This window comes from Suncus etruscus, chromosome 17 (assembly GCF_024139225.1).
Source record: "Suncus etruscus isolate mSunEtr1 chromosome 17, mSunEtr1.pri.cur, whole genome shotgun sequence".
Taxonomy (NCBI): domain Eukaryota; kingdom Metazoa; phylum Chordata; class Mammalia; order Eulipotyphla; family Soricidae; genus Suncus; species Suncus etruscus.
Window position 1 is genome coordinate 72,940,741 of NC_064864.1, and position 22,524 is coordinate 72,963,264.

General features: G+C 49.7%; 1 protein-coding gene and 1 pseudogene across 1 annotated transcript in view; both read left to right on the top strand.

Annotated features, from left to right (window-relative positions):
* ATP5MJ (ATP synthase membrane subunit j) overlaps nucleotides 1-22,524 on the top strand; it is a 425,762-nt gene that overhangs the window by 93,146 nt on the left and 310,092 nt on the right. The window lies entirely within an intron of this gene.
* On the top strand, nucleotides 7,248-7,316 carry LOC125995504 (uncharacterized; annotated as a pseudogene).

Below are 22,524 nucleotides of genomic sequence, written 5' to 3' on the forward strand. Positions count from 1 at the left end.
AGGACTGCGGAGGGCGTGGTAGCTAGCTCAGAAATTCAGAGCCCCTGAGAGAAAACATTCTGAAGCCCTGCTCTCAGCCGGGAAGGGGCGTAGCCTCATGCTGGGTGAAGTTCCTATTGGCAACTCTTCTCAGAGCGACCCTCCTCTAGGGGCGTGTCCCCCACCCCATAAGGAATAGTTTTCTATTGATAATTTTGGATCCATCCTCCTTCAGGGGCCTGGTCCTTTCCTAGGGGTGGCCTCCCGCAGGGCAGGGTTCCCATTGGGGCGTGACATCGCGTGGGCGGAGCTCCAGTGGCTGCTGTAGAATGCAGCGGGCCCTCCCGCAGGGGCGTGACCAGCCCGCTCAGGAAAGCACCTTCCACCCACTGCGACCTGCTCAGGAATTTATTTGCCAGCTCAGAGGGCTGGGAAGGGAGCTGGATGGACCCTCCGGGACTCCAATGCGGGCTACTTACTGTACCTAGCATCTATCCCAGTGGCCTCACTGGAGTCACCACTGCTCCTTAGAGTCCACTAGGGTTTCCAGGGTGGAGTGTCCCCAGGGCGTGGAAGCCCACACACAGTCTGTACGCCTCCCTCGGCTAGGCAAGCACCCAGCCCACATGGTGGCTGCCCAGAGGGGACCCTGGTCCTGTGAATTATGGCCACTAACGGGGCTGAGGTAGGGGCAGCTCTATTGGGCGTCTGCCACTCCTGGCACGCACTTCCCTCAGGGCACCTCATACCTGTGCCTGTGCGTGTACCTGTATGCGTGCGTGCATACAGATATGTGCCTGTGTGTGCATGTGAACTCTGCATGGAACAGTATGTACGTGTGCTTGCACTGTGCAAAGGGAAGTATCTGGAAACATGACTGTGTGTCTGTGTGCGCAGGTTGCAGGCTGCCCCCAGCTCCATCATGCTTGGAGAAGCTCACCAGATGCATTCCATGCCTTTGCAGTCAGCCTGGTGTCCTGCATGGGTTGGGTTTTTTTTTGGAAAGCCTGGGCAGGGGACCACAGGCCCTGTGGACCTCTCTCACCCTCAGGGAGCCACCCGCTGGAGGAGGATGCCCGCTTCTTGGGGGCACCCAGAAGAAGCTGAAGGGCCAGGAGCCAACAGGCGTGGGCGGTGCAGCACGGAGCACTGCAGAGCGGGATTCCGGAACTGTGGGTGGGCTGCGGGTGGTATTTTTAGATCTTTCAGAACCCAGATTTCCCCACTGCCTGGCAGCTCGGGGGCAGCCCAGGCCCCGCTAGTGCAGTAAGATGGGGGTGTCCCAGGGGTGATTGTACATTCCGTGGTGCCCATCACCCCTTCCTGGAAGGCATCTCCATCTTTCCCAATGTGGCCAGCTCTTCAAGGGCCTGGCAGCCAACGCTGACCAGTCTCAGACTTAGGGAGGGGAAGGACTGAGTCTGTGCTGGCCCGAGTCACCCCCCAGTTCCTCTCTGTCCCTCCCAAAGCAGAGCATGAACGGGGCGCGCAGACTGTGAGAAAGGGGAACCCACCAGGCACATGCCAGCTGAGCAGATGCAAACTGGGCCCATGCGCCCCTCCGTGGCCTTCACAGGGGGGCAAGCTGGATCTGAGTGGCTCCAGGATCTGAGACTCCAGCAAGAAGTTTGGGCCCTAAAAGCACTGGGGGGCTGAGTCAGGGCAGCCCGGATCAGCCAGGGAGTCGCTGTGTCACGGCCCTCTTGTGCACCCTGGGCGTGGTCCTGTCCCACTCTGGAACGGAAGGAGCAGGAGGCAGGAAGCCAAGCTGCTCTAGACGCCTGGCTGGGCTCCTGGGAAGGCCGGGTTTCGGTGCCCCTTCCCACGCAGGACAGCAGGCGGGGTAGGGGCACACAGGAAGGGCGGGGCCAGCTCCGGAAGCCACTGCCACCTGAGCAGGAGGTGAGGGCCCCGGCCCCACCCTACTCCCCTACGCCTTGCACCTCACCCCCAGCAGCCCAAGGGCAGCGCCACAGAAAGAACACCACTCAGACTGTCTTGGGGTTCTGCTTGGAGTCTGGGAACCAGCACAGGACTGGGGCGGCGCACAGAGGGGGCAATGCCTGGATTCCCACAGTCACTAACAGCGGGGCCAGGCAGCCTACCTTCAGTCTCCCACTGGACACCTGAACCTCACTGCCTGGTTTTCTCGCTTCCAGGGGTTTCCAGGACAAAGTGCGTTCCCCTCCCCCATCACCCGCCTGCACCCACTGGCCGCTGTTCATACTGTCCCCCCATTCTGCCTGTGTCCCCATCACACCACCCACAAAACCCTCATGCTCGGCTGCCCTGTCCTTTGTCCTGTGGGCCTCCCTCCTACTGGAGCCAGAACAAAGGAGGGGATTGACGGGGTAGCACCCCTCACTGCACTGCCAGGCACTGCCAGCGGCTGTACAGTGATGGGGGGCAGCCTAGCTTCTGGCAGGACTAGACTGCTGCTTAGCTGTGGCTGACCCTACCCATCCTGGGAGAGCCCTGATATAGGCCCTTAGCTCCCACCCTGCCGCTGGGCTTCACTGAGCCCGACTCACTTGCGCTCTGGGCCTTGAGTTGTCCGACACTGACACTGACCCTAACCCTGACCAAGAACCAGGCAAGCCAGGTCCAAATGGGACCGGGTATCCAGGCCAGAAGTCGTGAGGCAGTCCTGGGCCCCAGGCTCTGTCCCCTGTCTCTTCCCTTTTTCAAGCTGACTCAACCCTGGGTTCCATCACCCCTCCAGGCCTTGCACTGAGTCTGGGTGCACCCGGGGGTCCCCAGCAAGGGTTGTCCCAGCCCAGTTCTGACACATGCTCCACTGAGCCTGTGGGGTGAGCAGGCGGGGCAGAGGACACCCCCAGGCTGGGTGCTGAGAAGATATCACACACACACACACACACACACACACACACACACACACACACACCCCTGGGGGCTGCATGGGTGGTGCAGAGCTGTGCCTGGAGCAGAAATGGGGACACAGGGATATGCTGAGCCCCGCAGCCAGGCAGCACAAGGGAAACTGAAGCTAGGTCCTGCCCACATCCACCAGCACCACCAATGTCACGGTGCAGAATCACGAGGGAGTGAGGGTGCTCCTTGCTGACCAGGAACTTGGCTCTGCCTGGTGGCCAGTGGCTACGGGCCCCTCACGTCCCCCCTGCCCGAACCCAGCCTAGCCATCTCCTCCCACCCTCTGCTCAGATAGCCCCGCTCAAAAGAAGGGAACTTGAGGGACAGCCAGAGGGAAAGTGGCCTTGGTGCATCTTCCCCTGTGGTCAGGGATACCCCAGGCCGTGGCCTGGTGCAGGATCACTGCCCCGCCACAGCTGGGTCACAGTCACAGTCCTGAGCGCCCAACCTGTGCCCCTAAGCAGCCCCTCCTCAGGAAAGCCTATACAGGCTTTGCCTATATAGGCAAAATCAGTCTGAGGCTCCCACACATCCAGGTGCCTAGGTGGTCACACAGCTGTGGACAAGGCCACAGGGCGAGCAGAGGGATGAGGCCTCTTGCAGTGGGAACTTGCAGTGGGCCCCCGTTTTCCAGGCTTACAGTGTCTCCAGAAGCCCCCCAACTCTGCACGTGGAAATTCAATCCCAGAAACTCGGGCGTAGGGGAGGAGACGCGGGTCTATGCAAGGCAGCTGACAGACGCCCTCCCTTCCTCCAGTACCAGGTGATCCAGCAGCACTGACGGTTTGTCAACACTTCCAGAGGGGCTCACTCACCCCGCTCTCCCCTGCAACCCTGCAGTGCCCGGCTGGTCTGCTCCACCCACGACCCACCCGTCAGCCACCTCTGGGCTGGGCCCCAGCCAGCTGTGGCCCCTGGCTTTTCCGAAGGCTAATGGGTGCGGGGTCTGGAGACACTCCAGCGGGCAGGGTGCTTGTCTTGCCGAGGCTGACCTGGGTCCAACCATAGGCAGCACAAGTGAGCCCTGAACCTGTCAGGAGTAAGCCCTAAATAACAGATGTGGCCCCACAGCAAAAATACACATAAAAAAAATCTCTCAACAGGCTTATACACACTGAACGATGATGGGCCGGGGGAGGTCCAGAGGGCAGAGTGGGCCTTGGGGCTCAAAGCCTACCCAGGGGCTCTGTGCAGAGCGCCCCCTTCCACCAAAGGCTGCCCTGAGGCCCCATCTGAATCCTATGCCAGCCCTTCACAAGAGCAGATGGAGAAACTGAGGCTCAAGGCAGGCAGGCCAGGGGTGGGGCCGAACTGTGACCTGTGACTGGGTCTCTGCTTTCCCTTGACAGGGTCAGAGGGCTGTGCTGTCTGTCTGTCTGCCTGCCTGCCTGTCCACTAGGGCCGGTCTGTCGGAAGGTTCCGGATGTGGCCAGCGCTTTTCGGTGGCCGGGGTTCCAGGCGCGCCGGGTCCAGGTCGAGGGTCCAGAGGGGCGTGGGCAGGCCCCAGGGGCGAGGCGGGTTTGGGCTCCTCCCCCGGCTCGCCCACGGGCCAGAAGTTCCCGCGGATGCTCCAACTGGCTGGTGCGCGGGACGTGGCGCCTACCGGCGAGAGGCGAGGCGGGGCGGGGCGCGGGGCGGGGGCCGGGGGCTCGCGGGGTTCCCGGGCCGGGCGAGCTCGGGTGGGCGGGCGAGGGGCGACGTCTGGCCCGGCCCCGAGGCTGGGGCCGCCCGGGATCGTTTCCCTCGCGACGCTCGCACTTACCGGCCGGGGGTGCGACGGGCGCTCGGGAGCGGGCAGGGGACTGGCCCAGGCGGGCTCCGCTGGACTCGGCTCGGCTCGGCTCGCTGCGACTCGGCGGCTCCGGAGGGAGGAAGAGGAGGCGCCGCCCCGCCCCGCGCCGCCCTCCGGCCCGCGGCAGCCACGTGGGAGCTCGCTGGGGGCGAGGGGAGGAGCCGGGGGGCGCTCGCGGGCTGGGAGGCGCCGCGCCCTGCGCGCCCCTCTCCCCTCCCTTGGGTGCCACTTGGCGAGAGTCGCGGTCACTGAAGGAGAGGGGCCCCCCGCGAGCCCTCCCTCCAAGTCCACCCTCCTTGGCAGCCCGACCCCTCCGAGGGGCTCCCCGATCTGTGTCCTGCGGCTTCCTTTCCAGTCCCTCCACGTAGGACCCCTGCTGGGGCAGCCCAAGAGGCGTCTGCCCCCCACCCGGGCCCCTTTCTGGACGAAGGACTCACGAAAGGTCCAGCCCTTTCCACTGCCTCCGGGCAGCCCCCCTGGTGCCCCCAGGAGAAAGGAGGCCTCTAGCAGCTTGGGACCTAGCTGAGTGATGTGGCCTGACTTTTTTGTTTGTTTGTTTGTTTTTGGGCCACACCAGGCGGTGCTCAGGGGTCCCTCCTGGCTGTCTGCTCAGAAATAGCTCCTGGCAGGCACGGGGGACCCTATGGGACACCGGGATTCGAACCAACCACCTTTGGTCCTGGATCGGCTGCTTGCAAGGCAAACGCCGCTGTGCTATCTCTCCGGGTCCGTGGCCTGACTTTTGATCCTGGGGGTGACCTCTCCTGGGACCCCCCAGCATGAGTCTTGCTCAGAGTTGGCTGGAGGGCCTGCTCTCCACCCCCAGGTACAGGGGTGCAGGAAGAGGGGCTGGAAATGGGTGGAGATGCCGCTGAGCCTCAGTTTCCCCAGTTGGAAAAGGTACCAAGTGCCATCACAGAGCACAATGCAGGGGGCCACAGTGAAAGCACAGAGGGGAGAGCAATCTTGAATCTCTGGCGTTCTATTCTGTATCCTCTGAGCACAGAGTCAGGAGTAACCCCGTAACCCCTGAGCGCCCCTGGGTGCGGCCCCCAAACAAAACAAAACAACAACAGCAAAAGAACGCAACGAAGGGCGATGGGATGGGGACGAGCCTGTCCCTTCCAGTCCTGAGACCTCAGTAGGTGCGAGCCTGGAGCGGGGACACCGGGTGGGCACAGGGCTCAGTGAGGGGTCCGCTGGTGCCCCAGCCTGCCTGTCCTGCACCCACCACGTCTCATCTCTAGGTCGGAGCAGGCTCTGCCCTCACACGGTTCCAGCGGGTGTGCCCGGAGCAGCAGAGAAGTGCTCCTGGGCAGGAAGGCGCAGGACCAAGCCAGGCTCCCGCCCCGCTTTCTCCTTTAGATCTGACCAAGCCATGGGCGGGGTGTCTTCGTGGGCGTGGCGTGTGCATGGCTTGGTGGGCTTGGCTTCTGCTGGGGATTCCAGGGCTGACAGTTACTAGGTTTTATTTATTTATTTTTTGGCCACACCCGTTTGACAATTGGGTTACTCCTGGCTCTGCGCTCAGAAATTGCCTCTGGCTTGGGGGGTGGGGGACGACCATATGGGACACCGGGGAATCGACCCTTGGGCCGTCCTAGGCTAGTGCTTGCAAGGCACACGCCTTACCTCTAACGCCACCTCTCCGGTCCCTGGGTTTTATTTTTTGTTTGTTTTTGTTTTGGCCCCCTCCCCCCATGCTCAGGGGTTACTCCTGGTTCTGCGCTCAGAAATGGGAACCCGGGTCTGTCCCAGGTTGGCCGAGAGCAAAGCAAACGCCCTACAGTTGTGCCATCGCTCCGGCCCCAAGCCCCAATTTTTTTAATTTATATTTTTTAGGGGCCTGAGAGTAGCATGAAGGTAGGGCATTTGCCTTGCATGCAGAAGGATGGTGGTTTGAATCCCAGCATCCCATATGGTCCCCGAGCCTGCCCAGAGTGATTTCTGAGTGTAGAGCCAGGAGTAACCCCTGAGGGCTGCCAGGTGTGATCCAAAAACCAAAATAAATAAATAAATAAACAATTTCTTTTAAATTTGGAGCCACATCGGCATTACTCCTGACTCTGCACTCATGAATCACTCCTGGTGGTGCTCAGGAAACTTTATGAATGCTGGGAATTGAACCTAGGTCTGTCATGTGCAAGGCTAGCACTCTCTGCTGTGTTATTGCTCCAGCCCCCTTTTGTTTTTAAATGAAAACACTTTCCCTCTCCCTTTCTTTCTTTCTTTCTTTCTTTCTTTCTTTCTTTCTTTCTTTCTTTCTTTCTTTCTTTCTTTCTTTCTTTCTTTCTTTCTTTCTTTCTTTCTTTCTTTCTTTCTTTCTTTCTTTCTCTTTCTTTCTCTTTCTTTCTTTTCTTCCTTCCTTCCTTCCTTCCTTCCTTCCTTCCTTCCTTCCTTCCTTCCTTCCTTCCTTCCTTCCTTCCTTCCTTCCTTCCTTCCTTCCTTCCTTCCTTCCTTCCTTCCTTCTTTCTTTCTTCTCCTCCTCCTCCTCCATTTTTTGGCCACCCAGCAATGCTCAGGGCTCACTCCTAGCTCTGTCTGCTTCAGGAATCACTCCTGGTGGGCTTTGAGAATGTTATGGGTGCTTGCTTCGGCAGCACATATACTAAAATTGGGATGAGAGAAGATTAGCATGGCCCCTGCGCAAAGAGAATGTTATGGAATGCCGGGATCGAAACTGGGTCAGCCACGTGCATGGCAAACACCCTCCCCATGCAATATTTATTGCTCTGGCCCTATGGCAGCCATTTGTGAACCTCAAAAAAGTGCACAAGCCAACAACAGGGTTTGTCACTCAGCACTGTGGAGCCCCCTAACACGGCCTGGACTTTTGGGGGAGCCCATCCTGTCCTTCCGCTTTGCCAAGGCTGACCCATCATCCCCTTTAGGAGCCTCAGCGGAGGCATGACAATGGTGGAGGAACACATTAGGCTGCATGTTGGCTTTAGTCTCAGTCTCATCCTGGGCTGTGAGCAGTGTGGCACTGGGGTCCAGCCCTGACTGCCTGGAGCCTGGGGGGATACTGAGCCTGGGGAGGCCCAGGACTGCCCAGGGAGGAGAAGGCTGCAGGCGGGGGTCTCACTGGGTGTCCTCGTGCCCTTCCGTCCTGTTAGCTCTGTGGGCTGAGCTGGGGGTATTGTCACCTGACACAGATATAGCGTCCTGGGAGATGGCCTTTGGGACCCAGGACCCTCTGAGCCTGGCACACCCCTACAGGTGTCATAGGGGCAGCAGGAAGGCAGCAAGGGGCTGGTGTGGTTTAGAGCTCAGTGTCGAGGCCAACCCCTTCCGGGCCCACCGAGGTCAGTTTCAGGGCAGGCTGGGCCTGCATGGGGGCGGTAGCTGTGTGAGTTAAGGGGAACAAAGGATGCTGTTTCCTCCGCCATCTGCCTGCTGCAGGATAGGGCTGCAGGGAGCAGGGCCTGCAGGTGCCCCATACCCACATACCCCCTCCCTTCACACACCAGGGCATAGAAATGTCATCCTGATGCCAGCACGGGGGTGGGGTGGGGATGTGGGGCCTGCAGGGCTTGTGGAGCAAATGGAGCTGATGTGGATCCTCCAACTCCTGTGGTGTCAACCATGTACCCCACACATGGGCTGGAGGAGCAGGGAGTGGTCTCCTGCCTGTCTGACACCCCAGCAGACCTACATGCAGCCCCCCTCCAGGACACCGTGATTCAGAGGCTGCAGGTGTAGGCTCCACCCCTTCTGGTGGCAGGGAGAGGGAAGGGATCTGCAGGCCTTGGGCCTGTCTCAGCCTGGCCCTGCTTGGGCCCCGCCACCCACCTCAGGCTGGCGCTGCCCGCCCCAGCGCCAGTGAGTCACTGCTCTGCATCCGCCCACAGCAAAGGGTGAGACGCTGCCCTGCCCGAGTCCTGAGATGGCTCAGGGGGGTGGACAGTGTCCTGCAGGGATGTCCGACCCCACCTCAGAGCAGCTGTCTGAGAGCATGGTGGGCGTGGGACAGGGGGCTGAGGCTTCCTCCATGGGGACCCAGTGTGTCAGACTAGGGGATGGTGCAAGGCCTGACTCAGCACTGCCTTTGATCTTCACACACAGATGTTCTCGTTTACTTTTCTGTTGGGGCAGGAGAGGGGGGTTGGGACTCACTCAGATGTACTAGGGGCTGCTTCTGACTCTGTGCCAAGGGGCCAGTGTACTGCCTGGGAATGAACCAAAGCTGGTTGCCTGCAAGCACCTTAACCTCTGTTCTACCCCTTCAACCCTCACTTTCTTTTTATTGCATGCTTGAATTTTTAGATTCCTCTTTGGGCCCAGATTTTTCCTGCATATGGGGCTCTGAGTCACATGCACCCTGTTTTTCTCCTGTACCCCCTTAGATCAGGGCTGCTGCAGCTGGCAGAAATGATGACATATTGTCGTTGTTCTGTAGTAGAGTCTGACAAGAGACAAACTGGTGCTGCAGGAATGGGGATCAAAAACCGGGTTCAAGAGAGATGGGGTGTTGCAAGTCAGCCCCTGAAGAGGTTGGCTGATGGAGGGATGGAGGATGAGGCCTTTCTCCTTCAGCTCAGACCAAAACACAGGGTGTCTAAAACCAGAAACATGTATCAAGGAATCAACTACACGCTCCTGAGAAGATAAATCTACGACTTACATAGATCCTTCGAAGAGACGCCAGAAAGGTTGCACCTTTTCTTTATTTGTTATTGTTGTTGGTTTTTGGTATTTGCTTTACTCCTGGCTCCACGCTCAGAAATAGCTCCTGGCAGGCTCGAGGGACCATATAAGATGCCGGGATTCGAACCACCGTCCTTTTGCGTCTAAGGAAAATGCCTTAACTGCTGTGCTATCTCTCTGGCCCCTTTTCCATTCAAGTCCAGGTAGACCAGAAAGCCCATCTTTGAGGGCATTGAACTAGGCCTTTATTTCGGAGGAAGAGGCACATACACCCCCTGCACAGTGGGGAGCCACTGCAATGATGATCAATAGGCATCTGAACTTAATCCAAGTTCTTTTTTTTTTTTTTTTTTGGTTTTTGGGCCACACCCGGTAACGCTCAGGGGTTACTCCTGGCTATGCGCTCAGAAGTCGCTCCTGGCTTGGGGGACCATATGGGACGCCGGGGGATCGAACCGCGGTCCGTCTCCTAGGCTAGCGCAGGTAAGGCAGGCACCTTACCTCCAGCGCCACCGCCCGGCCCAAACCAAGTTCTTAATCCAGGCTGAAGTCTATATGATGTCCGAAATTGATGTACCAATACGGTCAATTATTTATAGATGGGAGCATAAGTCACAAACCAAAACAAAATGTTTAAGGCAGAGACCCTCCCTGTGTAAATAAACAACTTGAGGGCCCATCCAAAATGGATGGAACCTCCTATAAACCTAGTATTTTGCCTATGATGCGCCCACGCAAAAAACCCTGAGAACAGGCAAAATATCATTTAGGAAATTATAGACAACAATATCTAACCCACTAACCTAAAGTCAAGAGAGCAAAACTCTAATGTAATACAACATCAATTCCTAAGATTAAAAACTAAAATAGAAAAACATTAATTACAATAGTCAAAAGAAGTGTAGTACCAAATATAAATTCAAAGGATTACAATTATAAGAAAAATACAAAAGGTGAAATTTCTACAGAGTCCAATACCAATCTGTATAGATGAGGGGTCTGGAACTCTGAAAAGACTGGCAAAAGACACTTGATGGGTCTGGAAAAGCGGGTTGAAGCCTAGAACAGAAGATAACATCAAGCTGAATGAAGAAGGAAGGCCAGTACAGTCATCTACGTGTTGGGGCATCCCCAAGAGTTACATCATTACCATCATGAGTTGGTTGGGCTTCTGCATTTCCTTTGAGATCGGTGCAATCTTGGGGTAGCTATTGTAGAAATGGTCAACAATAGCACTGTGTATGTGGATGGAAAACCAGAAATTCAGATAACACAGTTTAACTGAGATCCAGAGACTGAGTCTTATCCATGGATCTTTTCTATGGAGTTACATTGTGACACAAATTCCAGGTAGCTTCATTTCCAACAAGTTTGCAGCAAACATGGTACAAAACTCCAAGTCACGGATTTCTTTCTCAGGCTGAGATCAGGAGGCTTGTAGTTGTGGGTGAAGGAGATGAGTTGCACATGTGAAGGGAATCCTGAAAATTAAATGTTAAGGACTAGGAAGACAGAAGGAAGGATAAGGAAAACTAAATTGGGGAAGATAAAGTTAGGAAAAAGGGAACTATGTACAAAATATGCAAAACAGACAGACACTAAACAAGACATACACAAACAGACTTCACAAAAAATATAGCCATAACACTCACTCATACCAAAAAATATTTGTTGGAAAGGGTTCAAAATAGTGCAAAAGAAAAAAGAATTCAGCTGAATCAACTAAAAGCGCTTTAAAATGTAATAGCTGGGGCCCGGAGAGATAGCAGGATGGCGTTTGCCTTGCAAGCAGCTGATCCAGGACCAAAGGTGGTTGGTTTGAATCCCGATGTCCCATATGGTCCCTCGTGCCTGCCAGGAGCTATTTCTGAGCAGACAGCCAGGAGTAACCCCTGAGCACTGCCAGTGTGCCCCCCCCCAAAAAAAAAGTAATAGCTGGCAACTCTTTAGATGAATCATTTAAAATTCAAAAAATAATTTTTAATGGCAGAGCAGAGCAGATCTGAAAGAGAATTTAATGCATAATACAAACATGGAAAACTCTACTATAAGTGTATTACAGTATATATGCAAAGTTATTGTATAACAGTAACTCTATGATAGTCAATCATAGGCGAGAAGCACTGTGAAGAATGTCCACCTAAAAAGTATCATTATGTCAACATCTTAAAACCTAAATTGAGGGAAATAAAGCAATGATGTTAAAATAAAAAGAGTGAAAGTCATTAAATGCGTATATCTAGAAAGAAAAACAACATTAATATGATGAGAAAATTTTTTTTCAGGTGAACCTTGACTAAATTAAATTATAAGATTTCATGATTAACTGAGACTTAGAGCAATAATGAAATTAAGACATAAATCCACCATACAAGGAAACACATTGGGGTCCATGATTTTCTTTTTTTTTTTTTTTTTTTTTTTTTTTGGTTTTTTGGGCCACACCGTTTGATGCTCAGGGGTTACTCCTGGCTATGTGCTCAGAAATCGCCCCTGGCTTGGGGGGACCATATGGGATGCCGGGGGATCGAACCGAGGTCCTTTCTTTGGCTAGCACTTGCAAGGCAGACACCTTACCTCTAGCGTCACCTTCCCGGCCCCGGGTCCATGATTTTCAATCCTATTCATTGATCATGCCTGTGGAAAGAATCCTAGAGCATTAATAGCAACCGATAAGGAAGTGAAATGATTATCTGGTGTTCATTGTAGATCTTTAAGAAGTATAAAAGAGGATGTATGCTGCTGTGGATTTCACCGATGTATTAGGGACTTTTTTGATCTTCTTGTCATCAGAATTGATCCAGTGTTGTTTTGCAGCAACTTTACAGTATGAAGTACTGTGTCCATAGTGGACTTTACCATAATGGTTTGACACTGATAATAAGTTGTATTTCTTAATCTTGCTTTTATTCTCTGAAGTGAATTCTACTTAATTGAGGTCTTCTATAGGAAAATCCACGTACATTTGCAAATTTTTTATTTGTTTGCCATCAAAAGCAAAACGTTCCAAGTGCATTATAAATACTGGTGGCAGTTTCCATAAATACATTTTCTTGGGGGCCGGAGAGATAGCACAGCTGCATTTGCCTTGCAAGCAGCCGATCCAGGACCAAAGGTGGTTGGTTCGAATCCCGGTGTCCCGTATGGTCCCCCGTGCCTGCCAGAAGCTATTTCTGAGCAGACAGCCAGGAGTAACCCCTGAGCAACGCCGGTGTAGCCCAAAAACAAAACAAAAAAAAATACATTTTCTTTGAAAAATCCCTTCTAGTGTTGCAGCTGTTGCACTGAACTTTGTTGTCATCCCTTAACTCTTCTTCTTTGTTTTTTTTTTTTTGTTTTGTTTTGTTTTGTTTTGTTTTTGTTTTTGGGTCACACCCGGCGGTGCTCAGGGGTTACTCTTGGCTGTCTGCTCAGAAATAGCTCCTGGCAGGCACGGGGGACCATATGGGACACCGGGATTCGAACCAACCACCTTTGGTCCTGGATCGGCTGCTTGCAAGGCAAACGCCACTGTGCTATCTCTCCGGGCCCTAACTCTTCGTCTTTAAAAAATTCAGAGAGGCATTCCTGTAATGTACATTTATCTGTAGATGTGACAGCCAGAGACAAATGAACAAATGTCTCATAAACCTCAGACTTTTGGTGGCATGTGAGACACTGTAGTATAGATTTGTATTGTCCTTGAAAGAAATAATAAATAATAGATTTGTGAGTCTTTTGGTGTCCTGGACTAAATTGTTCAGAATTTTCATTTTCCATAAGATGTGTAGTTTTATCTGTCATTAGATTTACAGTAAGCAAGTCCTGATATAGTCCCTCTATTAGAAACATCAGTAGTTCGTGTGGATCCTGCTGACTGTGTCTAACAAACTGGTTATTAAGTAAACCAATTGTTACTTTGAAGCTTTCAGGATTACTATATCTATGAAATCCATTTCCCATGGTTTTGATGAACCGACCAAATTCTTCGGCTAATTTACCTTCATGCTCCATTGGATTTTTCCTGTTAATATCCTTTTTATAATGATCTTGATGAAAATACTGAGTCAAGTCTGAAATATTATACAAGCATTGCAATATTGAGTTCATGTAGCAAGAGTTTCCTATATTTTGGAGCCCAGTTAAGACAGGTTCCTGTCTTTCCTTTTGCATCTTGGAGTGTAAGGGTTTATTACTACTGTCAGTCTCACTCAATGTATGGTGTGTGACAGCTAAATCCTTGTTCCCTGCCCCAGAGACCTCAGCAATATTACTGTTGTTAGTATCTGGAGTATTCTGTTTTTGCTCTGAAGGGGAGTTTATAGTCTGAACCTGATCATTTGTGTTAGCCCAATTTCTTTTTTTTTCTTTTCTTTTTGTTTTGTTTTTGGTTTTTGGGTCACACCCGGCAGTGCTCAGGGGTTACTCCTGGCTGTCTGCTCAGAAATAGCTTCTGGCAGGCACGGGGGACCATATGGGACACTGGGATTCGAATCAACCACCTTTAGTCCTGGATCAGCTGCTTGCAAGGCAAACGCTGCTGTGCTATCTCTCCGGCCCGCTAGCCCAATTTCTAACAAGGCATAATGGAACCCAAGATTTCTTGGGAGGGTTGTCATTTGTAGAAACATATGCATAACCCCTTCCTCTCAGGAGAAGATATCCAGCTATCCATTTTTCATCCTCTTTGATCCAAATAGGTTTGTGGGTTGTTTCTTGTCTCTGAATATCTTCTTTAAAATGTCTTTCCGCTGCAGTGTAACTTTCCCCTTGGTGTAAGTTTAAGTAATTTAGTGTGATAAGAGTCAAAGATAGGGACCTGGAGAGATAGCACAGGCGTTTGCCTTGCAAGCAGCCGATCTAGGACCAAAGGTGGTTGGTTTGAATCCCGGTGTCCCATATGGTCCCCCGTGCCTGCCAGAAGCTATTTCTGAGCAGACAGCCAGGAGTAACCCCTGAGTAATGCCAGGTGTGGCCCAAAAACCAAAAAAAAAAAAAAAAAAAAAAAGAGTCAAAGATAGCAAAACAAAAAACAAAGATAGCAAATCTGTTGGTGGTAAACCTCTTTCTATTTTTTTTAATTGAGTTATTATTTTTTTGGTTTTTGGTTTTTGGGCCACACCTGGCAATGCTCAGGGGTTACTCCTGGCTATCTGTGGGGGGATTTGAACCAACCACCTTAGGTCCTGGATCGGCTGCTTGCAAGGCAAAGGCCGCTGTGCTATCTCTCCGGGCCCGTAATTGAGTTTAAGGTTCTGTGAGTCCTTTTTGCAATGGCCTGTCCCCTACAATTATAAGGAATTCCTTTCAGATGTCTTAGCTTCCTTTCTTTACAAAAACTTCAAACATTTTGCTAACATAGGCTGGCCCATTATCAGTTTTTATAGAATAGGAATACCCATCACAGAAAAACATTGTAAAAGAAAACTACAAACAGCCTTAGATTTTTGCGAAGACATAGGAATTGCCCACATAAACTGAGAATAAGTGTCCACCACAAGATGAAGATAAGGTTTTCTTGGAAATAAATCTGTTTGAGTTAGATCCATTTGCCAAAGTTCATTAGACTGTAAGCCTCTTGTGTTTGCTCCTGCTATGGGAGTCTTTTTTGTTAACGGTGCACATATGTTGCAGTTTTCTACAATTTCTCTAGCTTGCCTCCATGGAATTTGGTAATTCACATGTAAACGGCGAGCATTTGTGTGTAGGGCTGAATGTTCCTCTACAGGTGATTTAAATATAGGCATTGCTAGCAAGTCAGCTGTTTTATTTCCTTGAGCCATATAAAAAACCTTGGCATTGGGAATAGGGGAAATCCCGAACAACTGAAGAAATAACAAACTGAGTTTTCTTAAAAAAGTCCCAAGTTTTTTCTGCTGGATAATGGGAGGATATTTCTCCTGTGAAATTTGAGAGGGCCCTTTTTTTTTTTTTTTGGTTTTTGGGCCACACCCGGTAACGCTCAGGGGTTACTCCTGGCTATGTGCTCAGAAGTTGCTCCTGGCTTGGGGGACTATATGGGACACCTGGGGATCGAACCGAGGTTCGTCCAAGGCTAGCGCAGGCAAGGCAGGCACCTTACCTTTAGTGCCACCGCCCAGAGAGAGGGCCCTTTTTAAAGATTCATTAAGAGGCAATATTGACTCAATTTCCTTTTTTGGTATTGGCAAAACTATTATATCTGGGTCAAAACCTAATAAAGATATAGATCTGAGTCTTGCCTTGATAATAATCTCTGACATCAGTTCCAAGTAGGGGACAACTGAGCAAGGCTGTTTGTTATGTAAATACACCCATTCCAAAGGTCCTGCCTGTTGCATCAAGGCCCCCATGGGAGTTTCTATAGTAGGGAAGATGAATAGAAATACCTTTCCTCCTGGGATGAATCTTTTTTTTTTTTTTTTTTTTTTTTTTGGTTTTTGGGCCACACCCGTTTGACGCTCAGGGGTTACTCCTGGCTATGTGCTCAGAAATCGCCCCTGGCTTGGGGGGACCATATGGGATGCCGGGGGATCGAACCGCGGTCCTTCCTTGGCTAGCGCTTGCAAGGCAGACACCTTACCTCCAGGGCCACCTACCCGGCCCCCTGGGATGAATCTTAAGAGAAACAATTTTTGTAATCTGCCCAAGAAAATGTCCAATTCATTTTTGGCAGCTGTTGTTAAGTTTCTCGGGCTATCTAAGGCAGGGTCACCCTCCAACTTTTTTTTGTTTGTTTGTTTTTGTTTTTTTTTGGGCCACACCCATTTGATGTTCAAGGGTTTCTCCTGGCTATACGCTCAGAAATTGCCCCTGGCTTGGGTGGACCATATGGGACGCAGGGAGGGGGGGGGTTCAAACCGTGGTCCTTTCCTTAACTAGTGCTTGCAAGGCAGACACCTTATCTCTAGCGCCGGCCCCACCCTCCAACGTTTTAAACAGATTACACAACTCTGCATTCCGGATTCCTAGTGCAGGGCAGGGTGGAGCCAATTTACATCACTTAAAAGTCTCTGAAAATCATTAAGCATTCTGAGGTTTTCTTTTTTTTTTTTTCTCTTTTTTTTTTTGGAGCGCTCAGGGGTTATCCTGGCTATCTGCTCAAAAATAGCTCCTGGCAGGTACGGGGGACCATATGGGACCCCGGGATTTGAACCAACCACCTTAGGTCCTAGATCGGCTGCTTGCAAGGCAAACACCGCTGTGCTATCTCTATGGCCCCTGAGGTTTTCTTCTTTAATAGAAATTTTTTGTGGATGTATTGACGTCCAGTCCAACATAAAACCCAAATATTGATACGGTGGCATTATCTGTATTTTTTCTAAAGCTATTTTCAGTCCTGATGTTTGTAAACAGTCAATAACAGAAGAGTATAAGTCCTGTAAATCTGTTTCATTGTTCATTGTTATCAAGATATCATCTGTATAATGAAATATCATGGCTTGAGGAAATTTTTCAGGAGCAGGGCTCAAAACCTTATCTACAAAAAACTGGCACATTGTTGAGGAATTCAGCATTCTTTGGGGAGAACAGTCCATTGGAAAGATCTGCAGGAATGGGTATTATTGGGGCCGGGCGGTGGCGCTAAAGGTAAGGTGCCTGCCTTGCCTGCGCTGGCCTTGGACGGACCGCGGTTCGATCCCCCGGTGTCCCATATGGTCCCCCAAGCCAGGAGCAACTTCTGAGCACATAGCCAGGAGTAACCCCTGAGCGTTACCGGGTGTGGCCCAAAAAAAAAAAAAAAAAAAAAGGAATGGGTATTATTGAGAGAAGGAACTGAGAATGCAAAACATTTTTTTATCATCTGGGTGGATAGGAATATGGTAGAAGCAGTCCTTCAGATCAATTATAATTAGTGGCCATTTCTTTGGAATAACTACAAGTGATGATAAACCAGTCTGCAATTTGCCCATAGGTATCATGGATAGATTTACAGCTCTAAGATCCATCAAAAGTCTCCATTTTCCAGATTTCTTTTTTATAGTAAATATTGGCGAATTCCATTGAGAAAAAGAAGGTTCAATATGTCCTAATTTTAGCTGTTCTTCCACTAATTCTGTCAGTACCTTTAATTTATCAGTTTTAAGGGGCCACTGACCTGTCCAAATTGGTTCGTCAGAATTCCATTTTATTTTTATTGGTGCTGGGGTATTTATGGCAGTGGCCCCTACTAAAAATTTTGAGTTTTTAAATCGAGAGAAGGTTCAGGCTCTTCTGGAGCTAATGGGATGTGGAATTCTGCCTTCCACTGTAGGTCACGGCCCCACAGGGATGGTGAAAATGGGCCCACGTGAGGTCTGACTATCGCTTTTTGATTTTTTGGGCCATAAAATGTCATAGTCCTCGTACTCAACAGACAGGAGCTCAGGCCTCCTACTCCTTCCAGCTAATACGGGATTTCTTGAAGAGGCCAATTTTCTGGCCATTCTTTATCAGAAATTACAGTAACCTGAGCACCCATATCTATCATGCCATCAAAAGGTTACCCTTCCAAGTGAAGTTTGATCATTGGTGTTCATCTTTAAATTTAGTAACCAGAGCCACGATTGGGTTTTGAGCAGCACCCGGATCTGTGCTTCTAAAACCTCCAATTCTAGTCTTATCTGAAGTCTCAAATTTGACTTAAGGCACTATTACTATCTTGGCAATCTCTTCTCCTTTTTTAAAGGTCCATGTAACTGGTACAGTAATAACTACAATGATTTCTCCCATAGAATCTGAGTCAATGACACCAGTGGTTACCTTTTTTATGTTGAGCGAACTTCTGCCAAGAATCAAATCCATAGTATCTCGGGGTGGCGGGCCCACTATGCCAGTTTCTAACATGTATGGGCATGCTCCTGGGTAAATTGTAATGTCCTCTGGGCATAATATGTCTAATCCAGTGCTCCCTGATGTGGCGTGAATTAATTTCCTTATAGTGATGAATTTTCTTGGGCTGGGCTTGGAAGGATTATTGTCTGTGAACTTTGCCCCTGATTTGGAAGGGCCTGGGGGGAGTCCCTGTGGGCGTGTCCCTGTATCTTGTATGTGAGCCCTTGAGGAGCTGAATTTATAAGAAGAGGGCAATTCCTTTTGATATGCTCCTGTTTTCCACAATGGTAGCAGACAATTTGCCTCCTGGGTATTGTGCTGAAACCTCTTCTTAGGTTATTATCAATAAGGTTTCCGGATCTACAATCTTTCGCCCAGTAGCGACCCATTTTGCTTTTTGGGTGAAGACCTGGTTTATGGAAAGTGCCCCATTCCCGAGGGGAGTAAGGCATCATTCCCTATGTAACTGGGAAGGTTTGTACCGAGTTTAAGTGGGGTGGGGGTTGGAGTTCCCCATAGACATTCCAACAGGCATAAAGGAAATCATTGACATCTGCCTTTTCATTTAATGTATTCAATACTATTCTACAGGCCGAATTTGCATTATGATAAGCCAAAGATTTTACTAGAAAGTTTCTCATCTCCTCATCTTTGACTTGTAACTTCAGAGCATCTTTAATCTTACCTACAAACTCTGCATATGGCTCATAAGGGCCTTGGGTAATTTTTAAAAAGTTTCCTCTACCAATGCTGTTAGAATCAATTTTTTCCCATGATGACAATGCAATATCCCTAATTAAATTTAAGATTTCTTTAGGTAAAGCTGCTTGTGTCTGAATATTTGCAAATTGATTTTCTGCCATCAATAATTCATATGATAGAGTAACACCTGCCACTTGTGTTTTCGTACCATCCAGGCTATATAATTTGGCTTTTACGCCTTCTGAATAGTACATTTCCCATTCAGTTCACTGTTTAGATGACAGGCATATTTCAGCGATTCTTTTAAAATCATACAAAGTCAGGGCCTTAGAGATAGCATGGAGGTAAGGCGTTTGCCTTTCATGCAGGAGGTCATCGGTTCGAATCCAGGCGTCCCATATGGTCCCCATGGAGCAATTCCTGAGCCTGGAGCCAGGAATAACCCCTGAGCACTGCCAGGTGTGACCCCCCCAAAAAAAAAACCCCACAAAAAAAATCATACAAAGTCCAAGATGAGTTATGACTCCAAAGTTTTAGTAACTCCACACTGTATGGTGATTTTGGAACATATTCTTTACATGCTTTTTTAAACCAATCTAATTCTTCCATCTGATAGGGTACATAGTTAGAAACATTTACCCCATGTAAATGGGTAAAAATTACTCTGAATAGAGCTCTGAGGCCGTGTGTGTGGTTCATCGTCTGAATCTGCACTGTTGTGCGGTTCAATTTTGTGAATAGAATCAGGCCTCACTTCTGGAGTTAGCACCGGAGGTTGATCATTGTCTGAGTCACTACTGTCATGCGATTCGCTAGAATCAGGCTTAACTTTCTGAGTTGTTTTTCTTCCAGAAAAAATTCCTATATTCTTGATGGTGGGCTGGATTCGTCAGCCTGCACCTTGGTCTGAATTTTTGTCGGAAAGATTTCCTTATTATTCATACTGGTTTTAGCCTCACCATTTCTACACGTTCTATTTCCTAAATACCATCCAATACCTATGCTCACGGTAACAACATGAGCCAACACAGAAATTCCACAAACTATGATGGCTGGAGACAATGCAATTTTCATTTGAAATATAGACCACAACCATCCAACTGTAGTGATTATCCTTAGATCAAAACTAATTAGTTTAAAACAAAATGGATAATCCACTTGTATAATAGAGAACCAATGTGTAAGCAAAAAGGTGGCAGAATCCACATGACTAGCCACAGAAACCATTTAATGGTCAGCAGAGGAAATTTCCAATGAAGTATTTCACTTACAGTTATTGAGGGTCCAGGTTCAGCCTGTCTGGGTGCCATAATGTTGCAAGTCAGCCCCTGAAGAGGTTGACTGATGGAGAGATGGAGGATGAGGCCTTTCTCCTCCAGCTCGAACCATACTTCTGTTACCCTGTTCAGTTGGTGGTTCTGAGGTGAATGTGGTGGGAAGAAAGTCAACAGGCAGTCAGGCTTCCGAAGAAAACAGCTCTTTATTCCGTGAAGAGGCTGAAGCCCAAAGGCCTAAGAATAGGCCCAGGAAAAAGCCTCTCTCTTCCACAGATCCTTGCTTTTATCCCCCAGAATCAGGTACCACCCAATGGTGGGAGCAGAATCAGGTACTACCCTAGGATGGGACAGAATGCCAGGTGACACCCTAGGATAGGGCACAATCACCGATCAGGGTCAGTAACATAATAATCTCATTAAAATGTTTACATACACAACAATGGGGGACATGCTGAGATGGGCCCATATGACCTGGGAAATGGCTGTGCACCTACCCATTCCATCCATTCATTGATTCATCAATTAATCTATCCATCCATCTACCCACCCACCCATCAATCAGCCCAATCACCCATCTACCCACCTACCTATCCACTCAATTGATCCATCCATCCATTCACCCAATGCCTATCCACTCATTTGTTGATTTATTTATCCATCCATCTATCCACTCACCCATCCACTCTTCCCTCCACAGCCACCCAGCTTCCACTCACCCTCCCATGATCCCACTCACTCATACACCTACCCTCCCACTATCCACTCATATACCTTCAATCTGTTATCAGCTAAGGCAGGGATGGCGAACAAGTTCGACACAAAGAGCCAAAATTTTAAACTGTGAGAGTCAGAGAGCCATACCATGCAGTGATCTGCCAAAACAGACAAACACTCACACAAAAGCATATAATTTTAACAATAATATATTAAGCACATAAGAGGCAAAGAGCTGCATTCATTTTGGCCGGGAGCCACATGCGGCTCGAGAGACAAGTGTTTACCACCCCTGAGCTCCCATGTCAGTTTTGGGAAAGACAAACGTCTTGACTGTGAGACTCAATGGCAAAGCTGATGTCAATCTTGGTTTAGGACTTGGGGAGGGGGACTTGGCGAAGGAGAGACTTAGATAAAGTGGGCTCTGAAATGTCCATGGAAAGCCAATGAGGGCCTCAAGCTCAGGATCTACTTGTGGAGTTTTGGTTCTGCAGATGTACCAGTGAGTTTAGTTTCTCTGGTGTTGAGGTCATCGGGACACGTCCATCCGGCTTCACATCCTGCAAAACAACTTAATCTTCTGTTAGCAGCAGCCCTTGGGGGTGGGGGAACTAAAACAAAAGGCAGGAAATGTTCCCAGCCTAGACTCTATTTAACTTGCTTCATCCACTCATCTAAGTGTCCACTGACCCATGTATCCATCCATCTACCCACCAACCCATCCATCCATCCACTATCTCTCCCATTCATCCATCCTTCACCAATCACTCTATGTTTACCTATCCATTCATCCATCCTTCAGTCATCAATCGATTAGTCCATCCATTCAGCAAACCACCTGTAGAGTTACATATTATAGAATTCTGGATGGTGGTGGATGATGATGAGGCCTTTCTCTGTCAGCCAGGGCCAGGCGCTTGCACCCCCTTCCAGCTGGCAGGTCTGCGGGTTCAGGGTAATGGTGAGGAAATGATCCATAGGCAATCAGATTCAGGAGACATCAGTTTTATTCAAGACCCTAGCCATCAAGTGTGGCTTCTAAACTAAACCTTTTAAGCAGGCTCCATAAGCAGCTTTGCACTTAAAAACCTGTTTCTTGGGGCTGGAGAGATAGCATAAAGGTAAGGTATTTGCCTTTCATGCAGAAGTACAGTGGTTCGAATCCTGGCATCCCATATGGTCCCCTGTGCCTGCCAGGGGCGATTTCTGAGTGTGGAGCCAGGAGTAGGCTCTGAGCCCTACCGAGTGTGACACCCCCACCAAAAAAACCTGTTTCTTATATCTCTCTCCAGCCTCCAGCTGAGGCTTCCCTTGCTTCCCCTTACTCCCCTGAGGCAACCCCTTTGTTACCTTCCATAGACTCCTCCCAGATGTGGGAGGGTCTGACCATCAGGTAATATTAGCATTTTGCCGAGGGTGGGGTGACACCCACCCACTCATACATACATACATATGTCTACCCATATATCTATCTACCCATTTAGTCCCTACTCATTCTTCCATTCACCCACTAATCCATTCATTCTTTACCATCCATCTATCCACTCATACATCCATCCTTCACCCATCAATTAATCCATCCATTCACCCACCTGTACATCCAGTTATCTGTGCACCCATCTATATCCACTATCTCTCCTAATCATCTACCCACTCACACATCCACCTTTCATCCATCGATCACTCCATCCACCCACCCTACATTTATCCACCCATACATATCTACATACATACATCTGTCCACCCATA